Source organism: Suricata suricatta, chromosome 10, assembly GCF_006229205.1.
Source record: "Suricata suricatta isolate VVHF042 chromosome 10, meerkat_22Aug2017_6uvM2_HiC, whole genome shotgun sequence".
NCBI lineage: Eukaryota > Metazoa > Chordata > Mammalia > Carnivora > Herpestidae > Suricata > Suricata suricatta.
The window spans coordinates 109955013-109962063 of NC_043709.1; positions in this window are offsets into that span (position 1 = coordinate 109955013).

The following is a 7051-nucleotide window of genomic DNA, read 5'->3' on the forward strand; positions in this document are numbered from 1 at the left end:
TTTAGCTTTACAGCTCTTTCTGGTTGCTGGTATAAGCTCACCAGGTTTGGATCTTCAGCAGGAGACAGACAGGTTCACTCAAGGCCCACACTCCTGTCTGGGCATGTTTGGAATTTGAGTGCTCAGTCTGAACTAGGAGCCCAGGAGTTAATCTAAGGCACAAATGCTTTCAGTGATCAGTCTAAAATGCAAGCAGCATTTTACTGGCAGCCTCTTAAAAGCACATGACTCATTCAGAAATACAACATTTGGTCGATGACTATGTCAGACTTTCAGGTAAATTTAATCAATGGACAACCACTATTTTATTTTTCTCTAAACCAGAATTTCATATTACATTTCATTCCATTAGCCTTGATATAAAGTGTCAGTTGATAGCAAGCCATACTGACAGACCCTCCTGGGCATAATCTAGTAGTCACCTTAAGTCACTTATTCATGCCATGATTCATGGAATGTAGAGGAGCAGGTAGTCATTGAATATTTAAATATAAAACTAAAACAGCAGAATACTCAGAATCTTCTATTTAGTTTATTTAATCCACCTTAATTAATCAGTAAAAGGTGAAAGATTTATATGATCTGAAGAGAAACCAGAGTATCCACCTTAATTAATTAGGAGGTATATGACTGACCCTCAGCATCTCAGTCATAACACATGCAGTGTGTGTTCTTGCCATGATAAAGGGCAACAGGCAGGTGATCCCTGGGTGGGGGAGGTGGATGGGGTGACAGTGTCTGACTTTCAAAGTTGCTGTCCCCAGGGACTCACTCCTGCTGTGGGCTCCCACCAGGGACAGCTGTCTTTCTTCGATGCAGGGGATGATGAATATCACTGTAGATCACAAATGTTTCTTGATCACCTCATAAATGTCAGTCTAGTCATTAGTGGTTTAAAGATTAATAGGACTCAGATATTCAGACTGGAGGGTTCTCAGTGTCAGAAGGAAGAGCAGAAGTCCTAAGACAGGGAGTTTCTCTGAAGTTTTTGAATTATCTCCCACTGATGAGTTATTTTGGTTTAGCAGTGCTGGTGACGAGAAAGCTAATGGTGACTTAAGAAGCTAGCTTCTTGTGGGTCTTTACTTTAGTAGGCTAACATGATACGTTTTAAGGTAGGAGAAGGACACAGACCTGGAGGTTCTTCCTAATCACTGGAAAACACTGCATTGCGATGGATGCTATTGGTGGTAGAACCGTCACCTAAGAATAGGTGATGTCATTTGGAGAATAGTTCTGGGTGGTCTTCCCACAGAATTTGATTCCTGTTGGGCACCATTTAGCTCACAACAACATGCAGTTTGAGAATCTGAGAAAGAATTCAATCAGACCAACAGAAAATCCAGCTATGAACAAAAAGTTCTGTGTTGGGCACACACTGAGAGTGACATGCGAACCTGCCACAAAGGAGAACAAAGCAGACCTCTGCCGGCCACAGAGAGAAAGGGGTGCTTGGATCCCCCCAGGTTTTGCTTTAAAGAAGCATGTGATGCTATAAGCGGTTCAGTCTGATCTGATTCTTATAGTACGTGAATGCTTCAGGTGGGTCACAGGAGTACTCTGCCCGTGACGTAGATGTGCAGCAGTAGCAAGAACACAGAGATGTGAACAGATTAAATCCCCCACCCACATTGTGTCTCTTCTGCCAGGTCTTGTTAGAATCCCAGAGCCATGGCCTGTGCACAGCCTGCAGGGGGAGAGCAACATTCACTGATGGCGGAGTTCTGTGTGTGAGCCGTGGTCCTCAGTATTGAGGGGTTGCTGAGACACCAAAGCAGGCTCTGCCATAGAAGAGTGTACCATCCATTTAGGGAGATTTGCCATATCAATGCAAAGATAATCATATGAGTTTGAAAGTGAAATATTTATGAAAGTTTACAATTTGTTCTGCACGAATTGAAGGCAAGGGGTTTAGCCATTTTGGAAAAAGTGGGTGTTGGGCTGGATTTTAAAATGACAAACCTTGAGGCCTTGAGCTGATAAGTAAGAGAGCCCCACACACCCCTTTTTGCATGTGATTTGTACACTAGCTGATTACTAGAGGCAGGATGGTGTGGTGGGAAGACTCCAGAGTCTGGTAATAACACAGACCTGAATCCAAATCACCACCTCCAGCCCTGCCATTTCCTACCTTTGTGGGGGAGGCACTAGAAGTGTCTCTGAGCCTCAGTGCTGTTATTTATAAAATAGAATAAGACTTAACGTGTTTTTAAAAAGATTAATGAAAAATATGTAAGGTGCCTAATTCAGTCTGAATATTATAGTCTGTGAAAGTACAGTTTAAGTGACTGCAAAAAAACTTCCAAAGCTAAAAACACTTAAAGAATAGAGATGCTCATGTCTTTCTCGTGATAATCCATCCCTAGTAATGGTTTTAGTTGGTGGGGTCCCTTACTCCATGAAGTCCACTGGGGAACCCATGCACCTCTTATCTGTCTTTTGTCATCTTCTAGAGTGGGAATCTGCAACTTATGACCCTTAGGTTGCCTTTGTAAGTAAGTTTTATTGGAAACCATCCATGCCCATTTGTTAACATACTCTCTGCTGCTGCTTTCATGGGTAGAGTTGAGTAGTTGCAATAAACACTAAATGGGCCATAGAGGAAAAAAAAAACATTTACTATCTGGACCTTCAAGAAAAATATTTGCTGACCCCTGCTATAGTCCTTATCTGCATGGTGGAGGCTCAGGTATGGCCATGTCCATGTTCGAGCTCTCTAAAAAAGAAGAGAAATTTGAGGGCAACAATTTCTTTTTAATATGAAAGTTGCACACATTACGTCAGCTCACACTCCGGTGGTGAGAACCTGGTCACATGTCAGGCCAGACGTGCAGCCAGATGTGCAGTATTTAGTTGGGCAACCATATGCCAGGATGAAACCCCATGACTTTGGAATAAAGGATGAATGAATTTTGGAGGAAAACCAACAATATCTGTCACACTATGAATTCCTTTTCTTTCCAGGTGTCAACTACTCAAAGAATCCCAAGTTCTTGTTCCTCTACTACAATGTCCTATCACTTCTGTTTTATCCTTTCCAGAGTGCCTCAATTTTTATTTCTTATCATTAATATCACCCAGCCCTCCTATAATTTTAGAATATCTGGCTGACCCTTTTTTTTTAATTTTAATGTTTTTTATTTATTTTTGAGAGTCAGAGAGACAGTGTGAGCAGGGGAGGGTCAGAGAGAGAGGGAGATACAGAATCTGAAGCAGGCTCCAGGCTCAAAGCTAGCTGTCAGCACAGAGCTCGATGCGGGGCTCGAACCCACAACCGTGAGATTGTGACCTGAGCCAAAATCGGATGTTCAACCGACTGAGCCACCCAGGCGCCCCTGGCTGACCCTTTTTAAAACTGCCCTATGCTTTACTACGGAGTTTCTCAACTTTGGTACTTGATGTTTTGAGATGCATAGTTACTTATTGAGGGGGAAGAGTAGGCTATCCTGGGTACTACAGGATCATAAGCAACATCTCTGTCTTATATTCAGTAGTACACGCCATTGTCACAACCCGAAATGTCTTCAGACATTGTCATATGTCCCCTGAGGAAGAAAGAGAAACCAAGTCATGGAGCCCCAAACTAGGGCATCTACCCTTTACCCGTCTTCATGTTTAATGTTCACAAATCTTGTGGCTCCCCCTTGGTTGAGACTGTCCAAGATAATGACTTTTTCTTTTTTGTATTAGAAAGCAGCATTATTTGACTAAATTTAGCATCTTAGGTACTGAGCATCTAAAAAGTCCTTATCTCTACGTGTGAAGCCTTTTAACTCTAAAGAGTTCTTGGTAATTATGCCACCCAAGTAATCCCATGGTTCTAGGATCTCTTCCAGGATATCTGCAAGGATCAGGACCCTGGGTTAGGGGAGACTTTGAGGCAGTCAGAAAAGAAGCCCATCTGAGTTAGTCATCCAAAAGTGGCCTCTGAGAACAGAAGCTCTCTGAGAAACAACTTATTAAGTTCTCATACCCATGGTAAGAAAACAACTAGCCATGTTACTATGAAACACAGTAGTCTAGACCTCAAACTTCAAGATGCATAAAAATAATCTGGAAGCTTATTTAAGCTCCTATCTGGGGCAGGCTGGGCAGAAATATGTATTTTTAATAAGTATCCCAGCAGATTCTGATGTTAGTGATACATGGACCTCAACTTAAGAAACACAGTGTTAGATTAACTTCTCAGAAATCTTTAAAATATAAGCCCCTTAGGTTATGCGAGACCAATAGTTTGGGCCAGCCAGGCTCCCCTTGACACCAGCAGGAGATGGTCAGGCCTCCTGTCCCAAGGCAGAGAACAATTCTTTCCCTCCTATCATACTGGCAGTTGGAATCCAGAAAATGCAAGAGAGGAGAAAAGCCATGTTTGCAAGGGAACTAACCTTTAGTATAGCTGTCCTGGCCCATGAATATCAGTCTTTCATGAACGAGACCAGTCTCCCCCTCAGGTTCCTGCAAGTAAGAGTGTGGAGAAGGGCATAAAGCGTAGATGAGAAGCGGCTCCTCTACAGACTAAGTCCGAAATCAGATGGTGCAGGTAAAAGACTGCCCTTCATCCTTGATTCTCTTCTTTCTGTCCACTTCTTCTCCCATTTCCTTCTTTCTCCTTGCTTTCCTCTTTCTTTCTTTCCACAAGTCCATTACAGATTCTTCATGAGAAGCACCATTAAGACAAGGTCGAGGGAGTTCCATTGTTCATATCTCTCCTTCTCCTTAGGTTTTGAGATGACTCCCTCATTCTAACAGACTGTCTGACACAGCCACTGACACTGAACTGAGCACATAGTAGGAGTTTTGAGAATGCATAAGGCCAGATGCTGGGCTCAAAAGCTGTGCTTCCCAGGTAAATACAGGCTTTGTGGGGATACAGTAGTTGTCATCAGGGGGGAATACTGAATGCACTTCGCCTTTCCCGAGGCTCCCCTTTCTTTAACCACACACACAGTCTCAGAATTTTCTTCCTCTGACCTCCCTGGCTTGCTTTGGCATTTTATGGGGTTGTCATGTCTGACAGTGATCACAGCCCTAATTTCAACCCTGCCACATCCTCCCTACAATGAACCAGCTTTTACCCCATATCCCTACCCACTTAGCCTCTGGAGTTGGCTGGATATTTATATCTCAGGGCTGAGAGCTGATCTGGTCTTCCCTGGCTACAAGGTTGAAATAGGACACTTACGCCCAGCTGGTATGGGGGTGCTCTTTCCCCTTGAGACCAAGGATGGTATATTAGTTTGCTAGAGCTTCCATAATAAGTGCCACAAACTGGGGGGCTTAAACAGCAGAAATTTATCATCTCATAGTTCTGGAGTCTGGAAGTCTGGGATTGAGGTGTTAGCTGAGTTAGTTCCTTCTTAGGACTGTGAGGCGAGAATCCCTTCCATGCCTCTCCCCTAGCTTCTGGCAATCTTTGATGGAAATGACCCATCCTATCTCTGCCTTCATGTTCACATGGCATGTGTGTGTGTGTGTGTGTGTGTGTGTGTGTGTGTGTCCCTGAATGTCCCCTTTCTATAAGGACACCAGTCATACTGGATTAGGGGGTCACTCTACTCCAGCATGATCACATCTTAACTACATCTGTAACAACCCTATTTCCAAAAAGTCATGTTCCAGGGTACTAGACATTTGGACTTGAACATCTCTATGGGGGCACAATTCAACCCATAATAGATGGTAATTTTCCCTACATGAGTACCTATTAGGCTATTTAACAGACTAGAGGGAAGACCGAGCCACTCATATAGAGTGCTAAATTTGAGGGGCATAAAATTGCTCAATAGTGAAGATAAATGCTACTGATATATGTTTAAAAATAAAAATTAATAAGGGCAATCAAAGAGCTCAGTCAGTTAAGTGTCTGACTTCGGCTCAGATCATGATCTCATGGTTCATAGGTTCGAGCCTTCCTTCAGTCTCTGTGCTGACAGCTCAGAGCCTGGAGCCTGCTTCGAATTCTGTGTCTCCCTCTCTCTCTCTCTCTGCTTACGCTTTCACTCTCAAAAATAAACATTAAAAATTAAAAAAAATAAAATTAATTTAAAAACCCAAGGTAAACAAAATATCAAAATTTTAAAAGCAGCATCTGACCCCACAGTCGCCTGCTCCTGACTCTCACTCAGTGGCCATACTGTCCTCTGCAGGGAAAGGCCTTGTGTCTCTTTACTCTTGAGTATAATTCCACTAAATTAATAAAAAAAAGTAATGTTTATTTATTTTTGTGAGAAAGAGAGAGCTTTAGCTGGGGAGGGACAGAGAGAGACAGAAACACAGAATCCAAAACAGGCTCCAGGCTCACTGTCAGCACAGAGCCCAATGTGGAGCTTGAACCCATGGAGGTGAGATCATGACCTGAACCGAAGTCAGAAGCTCAACTGACTGAGCCACGCAGGTGCCCCTAATTCCTCTAAATTTCGAACACAACCAAAGACACATTTTTGGATTTTAGAATTCAGAAAGCTCATTTAACACTAGGAGTGAACTTTTTAAATTTCCTACCTCAGTAATTTTCTGCCAAGTACTTTACACTTCTTTCAAACTACGTGTTTAATTAGAAAACCTTGATTTCTCCTACTCACTTAAACACCTCCTGGAGGGGGGTCTCTCTGCTGCAGTTTGATGTCATTTGGCCCTGTGGATGTTCCTCAGTCTTCAGTGTTTTGTTTTGTTTTTTTTAAGTACCAAGGGATGGTGTGCATTTAATTGAGCAGGGCTGTCTCTGCACAGCTCTCCCTCCCTTGGCCTCCTCTAATGGTGTACTCCATGTCTCTAGATGCTTATTCCTCCTCACCTAGAGGGCAAGGTCAAATCTGGGGTGAGATTATGAAGTAGCAATTTCCTCAAGACTCATCACACCCATAGAATTCTAGAGAAACCACCTAAATTCCTGAGAAAAGATTGGCATTAGGGTTTTCTCAGGGGTGGCCATGAGGTATTCTGCCAGTGTAACAGAGAGAAGAGTAACAGTAGCAGGTAGGTAGGCTAGAACCTGTGGTGAGCAAGACAGGCCCTTTGCAGACTATGTAGTTTGTGGCTCGTCTTCGCTATG